We start from the raw sequence: 16,715 nt of genomic DNA, 5'->3' as shown, positions 1-16,715 counted from the left end.
TTTTTTAACCTTGGAAAACTCACGCCTGCCTCCTGCGGTTGTGGGAGTGTTCAGCACTAGGTACTGATCTGAACTTGGCTTCTCAGGGCTTGGCAGGTTTTTTTCCTTCTCTCCACAGCAGCAGCCCCCGATGTGTCTCTTATCTCAACAACTTTTCAAGGCTTTTTAGCCCAATACTTATCTGCACTGTGCTATGTAGAGAATGAAAGCCAAGTTCAATTCTGACATATTTTTTTCCTACTTGCTCTTCTAGGAACTCACAAGACATTGCCCTCTGAGACAGTAAGAAATGAGGCCATGTCAGTTCCTTGATATTGTTCCTTTATGAAATATTTATTTACACACACACAAACCTTGCACTATTAAACTTACCTAGTGGAAAGGCTATGCAAGGAATTGTTTTCTCCTAAAATGTTCTTGAGCTATCACTGTCTTGGTATATACTTAGATCTGCTAAGCAAAATTCCTAAATCTTCAGAATTCAGATAACCTGCTGAAAAATGGCCAAATACTCATTCTGGGCAGCTTCTCTGCTTTCCCTTTATTCTTCCAGATCTCTTTCAGTGCTAGACCTGACTCTGTGCAGTACTAAATAACTTCTAAAAACCCATGTTCATTTTCTGTTGCTGCTGACATTGGTTGGGCAAGGAAGTTTATCTCCCTGCAGGTGCGATGGCCTATAGCTTCCAGCAGCTTTTAATGAATTCCATGTGAATCTTTGTAGGCTGATGTAGTTTACTCAGCAGAACTGAAATACATATATATATATATATACACATGTAATAAAAAAAGAAAAGATGAATTTCAGGAAAGATCTATCTCTTGCCATGGTGTTAGGAGTGCAAGGTGGGAGCAGTTTATTAACATACCAACACTAGGACCCCAGCATGTGAAACTGGTCCCCTCAGTATGTTTGTTGTCAGGATAATCACTGTCTCACAGCTTTACCTCTCATGTCACTTACTGCTAATGAAACAGTCATGCTTCTCAGCCTGTGGCTTAAGAAAAATTCAGGACAGCTCAGTAATTTAATATGCAACCACACAGGGAGGTCAAAATAATGAAAATTGCAATTCTTACTGAATTATCTTTTTTTCTTCCTTTTTCCCAAAGGTTGATTCCTTCTGATTCTGATGCAAGCAAGGCTGAGCCACAGCAGTGTCCTGCTCTGTGCCCAGATTTGGGTACTGGGGGCACTTGCCTGCGTACACAAAAACTTTTGAACCTAGAAGATACCACTAGTTGTAACTTTCCCTTTCATTTCTGTTTGGGTAATTTTTTGGTAGTTTTTTGAGTTCATTCAGGGACACAGAAATCTGCTGTTCATCTGCCAGCTGAGTTCATGATTATCTGTGCCTCTCAGATTCCTCCTAAGAAAGGTATGATAAAACTGGCTCACTGTTCTGCTGGGAATAATCTCTATTAAAACACTTCTGTTTGAAGGCTTCTTGCAAGTTCCCTGGGCTCTGTTTCTTTCTTTTGCAGTACATTATTTCACTGTAATAGTTTCTTAGAGGCTATTTCTAGCTGCTGAGTTGATTGTCATACTACCATTAAGCAAGATACCGCAAAAACCCTCTCAGATGGCTGTGTCATTTGAAAATCCTAAGTGAGTAACTGCTTAATATGAAGTCAGTGTACTATATAAAGGGCAGATAGTAATTTATTTATTAATTATTCTCTATGAGTAGATCTTTTAACTTTTATAATCTAATACATATGTTGATTTGATTGTGAACCAGTACTTTGACATGTTAGTACAGCTTTCCATTGACAGGAATAAACCTAAGCACAAAAAGCCCATAGAATTTTGCATATGTAGTTAGTATATTGCCTTTTTACTCTTTCCCTGATGGTTATCACTGCAGCAATATGTCAAGCAGCAATGAGATTGTGACATTATGTTGACATGTTGACATCTTATTCTACCACAAAGAGCTCTAAGTCCCCTTTTTCAGATTTATACTAAAATGTTAACTACAGAGGCCTTTACCTTTTCAAGGATTATTTTTCATGTCTAGTATTTACTGCCACAGTAAAACATCCTTGCACTTTCTTCTAAATATGGCATTCTGTGTCATCACTGAGTATCTGCACTAGTATAGGTTTCTTGTTGCTGTTTTCCAGCAACTGTTAAGTCCTTGGTTGCCCACAGTAAGGTATGATACAGTTTTGTCTGCAACCTCTACATTAATGGCACAGAGCACTACAGTTCTTAAAAATGCAGTCCTAGGGTTTCCGATAGCAGTGTCTCAGCACTGCCTCTGCCACTGATTCTTTATGAGAAAAAAATAATGAATGTGCATACTTAAGTACTTCAGTGCAATAGCATAGTTAAAAAATGTTTCAGAATTGTGTAATAAATAAAGCAGTACAACAAAAATGCTACTGTGAATTCTTTGTTCTCTTTCACACTTAAACAAAATTGAAAAGAAAATGAAAATGCTAATCCTAATTGGTGCAGTCCTATTCTAATTTGGCTTTTGGCCTGGATGCTTTGCTGTACCACACAAGTATCACTCAGCAGAACTCCACGTGGACTGAGCTGTACCTCTTTAATGTCCTTTCCATCCTTCTCTCCCTCTCCCTGGCAGAAAAAGGTATGAGATTTATTAAGAACAAACCAGACCAAAGCAACTAGAGTAGAACAACCTTTGCTTCTTGAGACAACAGTGTATTAATTCCCAAGAAACAGAGCCAAGATCATGTCCATCCTTTATCACAATGGATTAACATATATTTTCTTTTAATTTTACTTCTTTATGTTGACTTATTATAAGACAGTGTGACAGTTAAAGCAAATAACATAGTTAATTATATATAATACAGCAGCTCCAAACTGTTATCATCATGCAGGAGCTTTATGCTGTTCACTGAAATGTATGAAGTACTCAAGGAAAGGGGATGAAATGGCACTATTTTTAGATGAAGTAAAAGATTAACATGGGGGATTATTTTACTTAGAGACCATTTTTTTTTCTGTTACATATTATTATATGGTATAATAATGTTTCTGGAAAAGACAGACAGAACAACTTCCTCACTTTCAGTCAGATATTTCCCAGATAGGTTAGTAGCTGTGTTCTAACCACTGCTTTGAGTTTGCCTTCTCTTCCTGTATCTTATTTATAGCTTTAGGTAAGAAGATTCCTTCCTACTATGATTTAATAATTAATTTATTATATTTTTTTCCTGTTACTTATATCGTCTTTACCACAAAAGTTGCTGTTGTGGACATGAATTCCCTTGGAACAATAACTGTGCCACAGCATTTGAAAATCTCTTAACTAGTTAATCATATTCCTGGAGAGTAGGACTAATAACATGAACACCCACTGTTATCATAAAAATGTAAGAAGATTTTTAAAAGGGTATAAATCAGTCTTTAGCTGCAGTCTGTTTTGAATTATCAAAGGAACAGGGAGGGAAAGAAAGGGAGTGGAGAAATGAAATAACCCACGTGAAGTAATAACACAGGAAATGCAAAACATATGTAAGCTAAGTTATCAAAATACACCAACATATTTGCCTTCAAAAAACCCCTTGTAAACATCTCCAGGGAGAGAAGAAAGAGATATAGGCAGCAGCTGCTCACCTGGGGCCAGGGCTCACGGCACATGTCTGAGCGGAGGCAGCATGCTGTCCCTACTGGTGGAAACTGCCACAGGAGGCAGAGGACCCCCAGGCAGGTCACTGCAGCGCTGCGTTTTCCATGAGTGTGATGTTTAGTCGGTGTTCTGCGGCAAGCAGGCGTTTCCCCCTGCTGCAAGTCCTGCCAAGACCTCTTGGCAGGGAGCTGTAAAGTTCGTCTGTGCAAACACATCGATGTTACATGGCAGCTGGCACCTGGTAATTGTGTATAAAAGCTTTGCGTGCATTCTAGCATTTAAACATGTGGAGGTACTGAGTGATGGCTGGGATTCTTGGTGCTGTTAACTGGAGGCCATTATTTTTAATTCTGCAGCTGTTGGGTATTTGTTGAAGAGAGGAACTTGAGCTAGACTTACTGTTGAGCTTATGCAACAATTTCTGTGCTGTTGCTCTATTTACCCTGACATTCCAAATAATTATAGCATAAAGAAATATTTTGGGTACTATTTCTCTGCCTTCTAGGAACCCCACAGTATGAGTGAGTTCTTATGGCCAATTCATACAAATCATGTGCTTTCTTCCCGGGGCTGTGATTTTCTTTGATGCAAAATAAGTTTCTTTTATCATTATTTAAATAAAAAGTATACACAAAATTCATGGATCAAAGTGATTCATTCACAGGCAGAATGATTTTTTGCATGTTGCTACTTTGTATGTGGGAACCATTACACAAGGAGAGACACTGTGAATAGACTTAGTGTTTACATAGTACCAAAGTATAAGGTTGCTCCTTGTCACCAAAACAGCTCTAAACCCTCATGATACACTAACATGTGCGTGGTAGCTGATGACACATCACTGCTGCCTACATTAGCACAGCAAAGATGCTTTGTTCTCTGATGTCATGAGTTTCAAATCCCAGCTGGGGATTTACTGACTAAGACACAGTGAGCTGCTGTGAGTTCCTCCGAAAAGGAGAAGAGGAATAAAATAGGCAGCCTTTCTCTTTTCCGCTTCACTTCAGAAGTGCTGCTAAGCATCGGGTGTAATTTCCCTGCTGGTACTGAAATACCACTATCGTTGTTGCTTGACAGGAGCTATGTATACCCATCAGAGGAGAAAAAGCCACCCCACAACAAGGCATAATGCTTATTCCTCTGAACTGAGGTATGTAGATCACAGATTAAATCCACATTCACATAAAATTAGAAACTGCAATTCCACTCTAGCTTGGGGCTTGTAATTGTACTTCCATTTAGCAGGACACTAGATCCTCTGAACAAATGCAGAAAGAGGAATTCCAGTATTCCTGTTACATAGCCATTTCTTACATTTCTGCAAGTTCTTGCCTTTTAGTAATTGCACAATATGCATAGCCTGTGGAAGATGTTATAATACACATCTTGTATAGACAAGCAGAAAACCATTTGTCTTAGCTGTGAGACGTGAGTAGTGCAAGTGTATGACCAGAACCTTTTACATGAGGTTTAACATACTGAGAACTGAAACAGAAGAGGACATTTGATTGTTGGTTGTGTTTTTTTGGGCTATGATATCAAAGGAAATCACAGCAACTGAAGAATTAGTTTCATAGCACTCATAGAAAGTAGCTACTGTGACTACACTGTTAGAGTTGTGCAACTCAGTTACAGAAAAGTTGCGACTGGTTTGTGGTCACAAAGGAACGAATTAGGAAGAGGAAAGTTGCCTAGTTGGTGAGTTAAGTTCTTCATCTTTTCTTCAGAGATTAAAAATTTGCTCAGCATCTCGGGCACTTCCTATGCATCTATTTATCCCAGAGAAGTGCTTTGAAGCATCATTCCTGTAGGACAGCACGTTGGAAAGAGCAGAAATTTAACAATTCCTTATTGCTGTTATCAAGAGAAGTTCAAAGGTGTCTGACAGGTAAGGTTTGCAGAAACCTGGCATCCCAGGGGGCCACCGAGAGAGTGAACACCAGCTGGGTTCTCCCCTCCCCCAGCAACAATGTGCTCCAGAACCACTTAACAAAAACAGTGCAAGGGGAATAGTCGTTCCTGGGGAATAAAAGAGTCTGCAAGCCCCTTGCAGTGTGAGAGCATTCAAAATTACATGAGGTGAGATGCAAAAGAATAAATCTCTATCCTGTTTCCTGGGAATTGACAGGTCTGGAAAAAACTCTTAAAATTAAAGGAATGCACAAAACAAGAATAAGCACTGAAATGCAGAGGAGTCAGCAGAGAAGACGGAAATCTCAGTGAACATAAAGACCCAAGTACAGCTTGAGAGAGCTAAGGAGAGGAGAGGAGAGGAGAGGAGAGGAGAGGAGAGGAGAGGAGAGGAGAGGAGAGGAGAGGAGAGGAGAGGAGAGGAGAGGAGAGGAGAGGAGAGGAGAGGAGAGGAGAGGAGAGGAGAGGAGAGGAGAGGAGAGGAGAGGAGAGGAGAGGAGAGGAGAGGAGAGGAGAGGAGAGGAGAGGAGAGGAGAGGAGAGGAGAGGAGAGGAGAGGAGAGGAGAGGAGAGGAGAGGAGAGGAGAGGAGAGGAGAGGAGAGGAGAGGAGAGGAGAGGAGAGGAGAGGAGAGGAGAGGAGAGGAGAGGAGAGGAGAGGAGAGGAGAGGAGAGGAGAGGAGAGGAGAGGAGAGGAGAGGAGAGGAGAGGAGAGGAGAGAGTTTTATATATATATAAAGAATATCTAAAGAGTATAATTGGTCTGGTGAACTTCAGCTGTCCAAAATGGTCAGTTAGAAGAAGTGAAAAGGGTGAAAGAGCACTCCTGCATCCCGAGCTCTAAAAGAACTAGTGAGAGCCTATGGACTCTGTGTGAGGGAAAGAAGAAATACGTTGCTGTGGCACAGAGATTGGAGCACATCAGATGAGGGCATTAAGAAAGTTCAAACCCACTCAAAATCTGTCAGCTTCCTAACTGCCACTTTTGGAGGTATGTGTAACCAGGCTGGATGTACCATCAGGGATGCTTGAAGGAAAAGTAACTAATGGTTGTGTTTAAAACAGCCCTGACTCTTCCTGTTTCACAGGTGTTGACTGCAGAGACATGCACACCCACTCAGGCCTGTTTTGCACTTCAGAACTTTTACCAGCCTGACTCCTGAGCAGAGATGAGATTTCTGTTTAACTGGAATAACTGAGGCAGTAAAAGCATTCATGTTGAAAGCACTGTACAAATTTATGTGTATATGACCATATTCATGGTCATCCAACATACCTTTCTTTCCCATGTGGAGAATCAAAGCATAATTATGTTATGTTTCTAAAGTATATCAGTGAACAGGGTGCAGTGTTATTTTAAGTATGCAAGGCAGCAATTACATTTCCTGGACTTATTCAGATTACATGTTGTACTGAGGGACATGGTTTAGTGAGAAATACTGGTGATAAGTGGATGACTGAATGGGATGATCTTAGAGGTCTTCTCTAACCTTGGTGGTTCTATGATTTAATCAGCCTACATAGGTAGAAAGTTCTGCCCCACTTTCATTGAAGATAGAGGGTATTAACTGTCTGGACAATGGAAGTAGGGCTTAACTTTTCTTGTTAAATCAGTCCAAACCTGAACACTTCTTTTGACTGTCCTCTCTCTCTGATGACTGTAGGTCACCTCTAGATTCACCCTTTGGCAAACTAAGTCAAAACTAACAATGCTATTATAGCAAATTTCATTAAGTTATACCATAGATTAATAAAGGCTGACTTGGTGTTATTAATGTCACAATGCCCTTCTCAAAACATGCCTCCACAAGGCTCACTGTGCATTGCAGAAGCTTTGCAGGGCTCCTTGAAGGCTCACTTCGTGTTGACATGCTGCAAGACAGATGAGTACAGTAGCACCAGACAACACCTTCCCTGGATATCTTCAGGGCAGGAGCAAAATGGTGGCACCTCAAGGACAGATGTGCATGCTGCGTGACTCCTGACAGAGAAATGGAAGGAGATGAGGGTGCAGCCAAGAACTGAGGAGAGACCTGCTGCCACCAGTACTAGTGTCTGGTGTGGGAAGTGATGGCATCTGCTCTTTTTAGAAGGCCCAAGCCCTTCTACTCTTTCTTTCCTCCCCACCTCCAAAAGCATACCCTGTCAACATCATTTTCCAGGTCTCCTGCGTTGAGTAGGAGGGCAACAGTGCTGTGGCCATTTGCAGACTGCCAACTCCTTCCAGCTGAGGAACAGCAGTGGTGGAAGGTGGCCAACAAGGCACACAGCAGCAGCAGTAGAATTTTTAAACCAAGTCCTAGAAATGTATGGGAGGAAGCTAGAACGTGGTAGGGAAGCTACTCTAAAGCAAAGGGATCTCATCTCTTACTGACCTCCTTGGAGCATGAAAGAGCATGCACACATATGAGGAGCAGTGGGCTTCAAGGGATCTTTAGGTTTATTGTTCTATACACCATGATGTGTTAGCTGTGGATCTGGCCTAGGCTGACTCACTGTTGTTCAGCAGGTGGTGTGAATTACACTGTCCTGTGCTTAAGCTGTCTGAGGCTTCACAGACATTGAAAAAGGTTCTTTTCTCTGCTCTCAGTGGGTTCCAGCTCATCTTCAGGTGAAGAGGCTTTGGTTACTAAATGTGGAATTAAGCTGGTGCTTAATTGAAATTTAAAACTTTAAATTAAAAAAAAATTAAAACTATGTCATTCTGAACAAAAAATAAAAAAAAATAGAAGGGTGAGAATCAGTCCCAGCTTGCACTGGGTCCTGTAAAATTTATTTGTGCCTTTTTCTGCTTCATGAATTATTCTGCAAGCTCAGCAGAATCAATTATCCACTGCATTTACTCTTGCCATCACAGGCCTTCTATAGTTTTTCTTCTTCAGATCTTCCACTTTCAATGGAGGCCCCGCACTGGGAGCAGATTTTAAGAGACAGACAACATGTGGTCCTATGCATAGCACTGTCCTCCTCTGACAGGCTTGCAATAAATGGTTACAGACCAAGATGCACATATGCTCTGCATGAGAAGGACATTTGGAGGAGAGAGGTCTCTGCCCAATTCTGAAGATGAATGCTGATGGAATCTTTGCTCTACTTGTGCCTCCTACTTTGTCCTAATGGTTTGGTGGGGAGAAAACACCAGTGCCAGATTGAAAAATATGTTCACATCTCTTTAATCCATTCCCAGCTAAATCCCCATCATTATCCACAGCCAGCACTATATATAATTAAAGGGTTTATTTTTATGTTACAAAATCTCTCCATAATTATGGAGTGCTTGTGAAGTGCAAAATTTCTGTGTGTATGTGAAGAATTGAGAAACCTGACATTTTCTCCATTTCCTACATCTTCCTTTTTACCCACACACCACTATCTTCCTCCCCTTTGTCACAGAACCATCTTCATTAAGGTAAAATAAATTAATAAATAAGCAAAGATGAAACTTATTGAGAAATCACCCTCACAGAGAAGAAGCAATGTGTCTGACAAGACAGCACAGAGCTGAAGCTCTGTGGCATCTTTCTCTTCTGAAAGACTGAGTTATTTTGAAATAGAAAGTAATGACATGAAAATGATTTCAGAGCCACAGGAGAACTTTACAAAGATCCCTTATTTTGCTGTCAAACAGTTACACAATTGTTAATTAGAACTCCTTTGTATCATTAAGACAGAGAGACAAGAGTGACTCAAATTTAGGGAAATAGAGTTCTCCTGGTTCTCTCGTCTGCTCATTCATGTCCCCCTTCTCTAAGGGATATCGCCAGATGAGTTCATCCTACCAAACAGCAAGACTGACATATCAAAACACTGCAAAACTTAGAAATGGAAGGGCCATCACACACAAATGTCAATAGTTGCCTTGGAACTTACAGGATCCTGAAAAAAAAAAAAAGAAACTTAAGTGGTAGTATTTTGCATAGTTGATACCAGTGATGTTTGATTTATGTTTGTCCAACATGCTTCATAAAGTTCTTTATTAAGATTACTAGAAAGTGATTATTTTATCCCATCTACTTTCAAAACGTTTAAAATGAGACATTTGTGTTAGCAGTAAAATTGAGAAATAGGAGTTACAGTCAATAAGAGATAACAATGTTTCATTTTATAATAATGACCAAACTTAACATCTTGTATCAGAAAGTGTAACAGAATAGAAAAATAAAGATATGCCCATAACTATCATTTGATCTTTACAGATATCAGTCCTATTTTATTATGCTGTCTTACATGTGCTCGCTTTTGCTGTAGACTTAACAATGAACTGCAAAGTTATTATGAAAACTGTGCACACCACTGATTTGTTTGCTACTATCAGTTCTGACAGGAGCTGTTGGCACATGAATCACTTGTAATTTTCTATTGAAATATCATTACCCCTTTAGCCTGTGTGATTCTCACGTCTTGATTCACAGAGAATTCATTTTCCTAGTGAGAAGCATGCAAAATTGTCATACCTGAGAAGTAAATTTCTTTCTCTACAAAACCCTTTCTAAAAGTGTAATTTAAATTTGCCCTAGTAAAGTGTCAAGTGTTTCTTATCTACCAGCAATTGTATTTTTCTTATCAATTTATGCAGTTATTGGGACAATTCAGAACTAGCATGCCTATATGTGATCTAGTAAAATGACAATTATTATTATTTATTAGTATTGTGGCTATAACTTGAAGGCTTCCTGTAATAGAGGTTACCACTTTCAACAGTTTAATCACTTGAAACTCTTTTGACATTAAATAACTACCTAATTAACTGGAAAGGGATGTAAGTATTTCATATTCTTCTTCAACAAAATACAATAGAAAGTGTCCCTCACTTTAAATTTGCTTTTTTTATTTTTATATTTTGTGGGGAGAGTAAGACAGTACTAAAAGAACTCCCAAAAAATCATCTACTTCTTCAAACAGCCTCTTCATAGGAACCCTGAATTGAACACTTTTCCAGCAATGTATCACATTTCCAGCCCAAAGAGCACTGTTTTGGGAACATTCCTCTGCTGTTTCTGATGCACATACTTAAGATGCAGCAAACGTCACTGAAGTCACCACAGCAAACATTTATAATGCAACTATTTCCTGTGCTCTTGTTGTTTCTGTGACACAGCTGTAATTTCAAACAGAAGAGTTTCCCAGGCCCTCATCATTGCCTTAACAGAAAAACAAGATGAACTATGAAACTGCTGGTTGTTCTTTTGCCAAAATTCTCCCTATTTTTCAAGCTTTTTGAAAATGTCTGTTCATATGCTTTAAGAAGGTTAAGTAAATGAATCAATTGCTGACAAAATAAATTTTGATAGATGTGCTTCTAATGCTGTGGTTTTAATGCAAGGGTACACTTGTGCTACACACAATGCTTATTTTATGCAATGTTCTTACATCATAGGTTAAAAGATGTGTGGAGAACAGTGACATTTACCTAGCCATAGGTTAGAAATACTGTACATTATCTAGGATCATTAAATAACATCACTATGAAAGCTAATCTTTCAGTTTGGATAGGAAACAGTTGTGTAGGTGCATGTGTTTTGTCGCTTTACCTTGCCATTCTGCTGGTGTTGTTTTCTTTCATGCATGCTCTATGCGGATGACTTTTGCTTGGCTCTGTGAATCACTGTTTGCTTGAACCTGAATACAAAGTGGATGGAAAAAATTACCAGCTTATAAAGAAGTACTCACTTTGGCATTAACCAGAGTCACAAGATGTAGGATATCAGAGAACAAAGCTTTTCAGACCTGCTCACTAGTTAAAAAGAGCTCACTTCCAATAGAAAAGCCTGATTTACTAGTTCAACCAAACATGTTTTCCATTCTCTCTTCACTATATGTGTATTTAAGTGAATTGACTATTTAATTAAATTGACTATTGAACAGAACATGTTAAAAAAAGAAAGAAAAAAAAATACCCCAAACCAATAATTAGAAAAGATCTACAACACAACAGCAGGCCAACAGAGACTCTTGAATATTTCTTGTATCTGAAATGAATTCCCTCTGGCCAGCTGAGCACATTTATCTGGTTAGGGAGCAAGAAAAGCACCATGTGTCTTATCTAACCAAGCAAGAGTAAAGAACACAGCTCACCAGCAAAGGATGTGTAATGAATGAAATTAATCTATTCATTATGATTTGTTATGATTCTAACAGCACCTGGAGGCATTAATCAGGACAGGTCTAATATGATTTGCAAACTGAGCAAAAGGCATCTTCTTGGAAGAGGTTACAGCCCAGGAGGGAAGAGAAATAAACCAAGGTAGAGGACTACGCACAAATGCAATGCTATAACTGCAAGTCTCTTGTAATTGGCTCCAAGTGATGGAGGACAAGGGTGAGGAAGTGTTTTAGTGTAGGTCTTTCTCACAGGATGTCCCAGGATCCTGCAACTAAAGCTGCAAAGAGCTCTGTTCCTGGAACACTACAACACTACACTGGCTGACAATTCAGACTTAAAGACTGAATTTTGTTAACTATGCTAAATAATGAACTATGCTAAATTCTTTTTTCTATACATTTATATAGAAGTGTATTTCTTCTCTTTCTTATAGCACTGAGTGCCCATTTTTGTACTGTTTATGAACACTATGGCAACTAATTTATGTTAGAGCTATAAAACATCAGCAAGCAAACTCATCCACAAACACCTTACTTATTTAGTACTTCTCTACTACTACATATATGTCTTAATTCAGTAGAAAAAACTTCTTTGTGTATATACCTAAGACCACTTTTACTTACTAGCTAAATTACACTTAAGACATTTCTTGATCTTAAATAAATAAATAAGTTAAGTTTTGTTTCTTTGATTGGCTACTTTATTTTGCCCCGCATTTTTTGTTTCTGTGATTATTCTTATCCTGAGAGACTTTTTGAAAAGGGAGTTACTTTGTGTATTCTGCCTCTAAGTATCCTCAGGCAAACAACCATTAAGACAAAATAGAATAAAGCTCCTAAATAGTCTCAGTACCATAAAGGAGACCTGTACATCCCAGACAGAAAGGTGTTTGTTCTTAGTAGAAAATATTTATGTATAAGGAACTAAAGGACATTAAATATATGGTGCTGCAGTTCCAAGACGATTAGTTAGTTACCTAAAATTGTTGCTCCAGCTCAAGCTATCTTAAGGAAGATATGTAAGTCAACTCCTTTGCTGAAGGACTGATCTTCTGAAACAAACTCTGTAAAATGAATCTTTATTGATCCCTCATTGCTGCATGAAAGAGGAAGAAAGCTTAATCTGTCTATGATGCACCTTGAAAGGGGAGCCGATGTGCTGAGCTGGCCAGTCAGATCTTGTTTGAGGAGATCTGGGCTGCCAGTTCAAAAAAGACAGGGATCTCCTAGAAGGAGTCCAGCAGGGGGCCAGAAAGATGATAAAGGCCTTGGAGTTTCTCCTGTGTGAGGAAAGGTTAAGATGGGTCTGTTCAGACTAGGGAGAAGAAGACTGAGGGGGAGTCTGATTAATGTTTATGAATATCTGAAGGGAGGTGGGAGGCAAAAGGATGAGGCCAGGTTCTTCTCAGTGGTGTGTAGAAATAGGATGAGGAGTAATGGCCTAAAACCTTAACATAGGAAGTTCCATATAAACATGCAGAATAACTTCTTTACGGCAGGGTGGACAGAGTACTGGAACAGGTTACCCAGAGAGGTTGTGGAGTCTCCTTCTATGAGATATTCAAGACCTGTCTGGATGCCTACCTGTGCAGCCTTCTATAGGGTACTTGCTTCAGCAGGGGGGTTGCACTCAATGATCTCTAGAGATCTCTCACAACTCCTGCAATTCTATGATTCTAAGATTCTATGAGATTTGTACTGGAGTAAGGTCAAGACACTAGACTGCAAGTATTGTCTGATTTACAAAGTCATGCTTACTGAGGGAATAAACAAATCTGAGTGATATTGCCATTTAGAAAGGACCGCAAAATATCAGCTTAAATCTACATTTTCCTAAAGAGACAAGTCAGGATACAGACTAGACATGTTGTGGGACAAATTGAGGCAAAAAAGAACATTCAGACTATTTGACATGACTTGGTCTTGTAATTCCTTTGGTTGAGAGGTGAGATAAAAAGCAGCTGACATACTAGCAGAAATATAAAATGAAGAACAACTGAAAGACTTAGGTGAAAGTACAGAGATGGGTATAACTAAACACCTCAGGCAGAAGGCAGGGAGATTAATTTCCCCCAGTAAATATATATATATATATATATATATATATATATACATATACATATATGTGTGTGTGTGTGTTGTTCAGCACCAATTAAATAGCAAAAAATGTGATTTATTCTTTAGAAAAAGAAAATGAATTAAAAAAGCATGAAATAAGTTATTGGTGGAGACTTTTCTTCATCTCCCTACACCATGAGAATGAGACAACTTCATGTTGTCTTTTCTTCAAAGAGCTTCAAGTATCATTCACTTCTTCTTGAGGGCATCCTAATTCCTCACCAGAGAAACTGGGTTAATTGGAAATGAGTTCTCTGATGAAGTACCCAAAGTGTGGATCCTGGGAAACATGACTCCCATGTTCCTCTACACATTTAGGTGCAAGTGGGGCATGTATGAGTGGCTGGGGATCATGGTGCTCTGTAAAGGATGTATTTCGATATATTTACAATTTGGAGAGAAGGATGTTAAGGGGTACTGCATCAAAGGCCGTACTGAGTCCAGGTATATGATACATGACTTCAGTTGTTCTTCTCTTGTCCACTGATGCAATTACATCACCATAAAAAGCCACCAGGTTGATCAGGTAGTATCTACTCTTGGTGAAGCAATGCTGGTTATCCCATATCACCTCCCTCTCTTCCATGTTCATTTGCCATATCTTCCAGGAGGATCTTCAGCTGGATTGTCAACCATCACAGTTTTCAAAAACCTTTAAAGAGAAGCTTGTCTTTCTCCTTTCACATTCCATTTCATGAGATTTTTTAAAGGCAGTGACACACTGAGGATCAGAACTAGTCGTTGCAGTGATGTGGTTATACCTGGCATAATTTATCACTGGGCTATGGATTGCCACAAGGATGGCAAGACGGATGTATAATTTTTTACAAAACAGGGCTCTGATTTCAAATAAAACATCGAATAAGAGCAGTGAGTAACAGACAGCAGAACTAATGAAGTGAAGGAAGACGGGAAGACCGGTGGAAAGTTAACATGATAATTAAATATTTTAAGGTTATGTGGTGACAGAGCCCCAAATGTCGGCACACATTTTGAAGCATGATGTGATTCCATATAATTTCAGATGTCAGAGTTCAAATGTCTGCCTGTGTCAGTAAACTGAAGAGAGAAAGGATGGATGATACACCAGAGGAATGGAAAAACTAGGCAATGAAATGGGTCATTTGGAACAATTCAGGGGAGAGTGACAGGAGAAAACAGAGGGAAGGAGGAAACAAAACTATGGGAGAGATAACATGGGAAAAGGAGGAACTGTCAGGGCACACAACCAGAGAAGTATGATAAGAGTAATAGTTTTCACACTTTCAGGACAATGAACTGGCAGAGCTGCTACCATTGATGTAGGATCATTGTAAACCTTGGAGCAAAAGCATTGCCTATGGACCTATGTAAGCTGCTGTTGACCAGAAGGAGAGACATGCCTCTGTCTTTCCTCTTGAACATTGCTGCCTGGGAACCACAGCAAAGTAGTATTGTGCTGAAGGAGGCTAGGCTTAAAGATGATCCTAGTGATTATAAACTACATGAGGGAATGTGGCAGACCAAGTTTATCCTGAAGCTCTAGGACTACCAGTGTATCTGCAGGTTCATGTAGGGTGAGCAGAAGGCTGGGCAGAAAGATGGAGAGATTGCATCTACAGAATTATTTATTATACTCTGGGGTTATAAACAAACATGTGAGAGCAAGTACATTCCAAAATGAAGTGTATTCATCATTACTGTTAGAAATAATGATTAAAATAATTCTTTGTGTTTCCAAAAGGAGTGCAAATCTCAGGGAAAAAGAAATACTGAAAACATGAGATTATAATGAATTTAGATTCACATAGACCCTGTGAAGTAGGTACTCTTATCTGCACATTACAGAGGAGGAAACATTGGCATAGAGAGATTGTGATTTGCCCAGGGTCAGGCAGGAAGTCAGGGAAAAGCTGAATAGAGAACCAAGCTCATGAATTCCAGCTCTGTGCTTCAGTCACAAGATCAATTTTAGTTTTCTTTGGTTGATAATTTTCCAAATAATTAAGTAAGGCAAATCAATTTTTATGGATTTGAAATAACCTTTCATTTTTATAATATGTCCCAATCCAATGTATTCAAAATTACATGGGATCCAAAGTCTGACAAAGGAACTTTCATGTGTTTTCTGCACATACCAGGAAGAATCTTAAGCATCAAATAGTCCGAACATCTTTAGAGATATCCACAAAAAGAGTACTGGAACAGAGGTTAAATCCAAAGCTTTTCAAGATGCATTTTGAACTCCTAGCATGTGTTTTTTTTTCGTTCTCTCCCCAGACTGATGTATGTTTAATTACACAAATGAGGCTGCATTGCTTTGCACAGGAGGCCAGGGACTCCCATCACAAAACACATTGTCAGTTTGTGCTGGAGTAATTGTTTGGAGGCTGGATAAGGTCCAGGATCCTTTCACCAAAGCAGGACTCAAACACTGTTCATCATAACTAGTGAATACTTTCATCAGTAAGCAGTTTCTTAACGAGTGAAAATAGTCACTATCTTCCTTATTTTGCCTGCAGCCTAATCTGATAACGCCTTTCAGGAAAATCTTACCAGCTCCAATCACACAGGCAAGAAAGAACAGGGAAGATCCATCTTGGTTGTGAAAGCCCTTCAGCATGTGGTTGGGATGGGCATCCAGCTGCAGATGGGCAGAGCTGCAAAGACTGTCATCAGCTCTACTTGGCCGTGCTGCAGACTCACAGAATGCATTTGAACTGCCCTGGCAGTTTTGTCTGCCAGCAACAAAATATCAGTAAGCCCTTTGCAGCTGCTAGGATCTTGTCTGGTACAGCCCAGTTCCATGCCATGGCAGGTACATGCGCAAGTCATTTGCAACCAAGCTGGAGATCTTCTACGTATAAATGACATTGCATGTAAAGTAAGCTTGGATATCCAAATGGCATCATAGGTGGAATAGCAAGGGCTCAAGAACTTCATGTTTCCAAGTCGAAGAGCAGCAGCAACATGTTCTGAGGAAGTAATTTTGGATTTAAT

The sequence above is a fragment of the Cyrtonyx montezumae genome, unplaced genomic scaffold (genome assembly GCF_038088225.1).
Source record: "Cyrtonyx montezumae isolate F1298 unplaced genomic scaffold, pur_monq_1.0 scaffold_0, whole genome shotgun sequence".
Taxonomy (NCBI): Eukaryota; Metazoa; Chordata; class Aves; order Galliformes; family Odontophoridae; genus Cyrtonyx; species Cyrtonyx montezumae.
Note: the sequence above shows the minus strand (reverse complement) of the source record.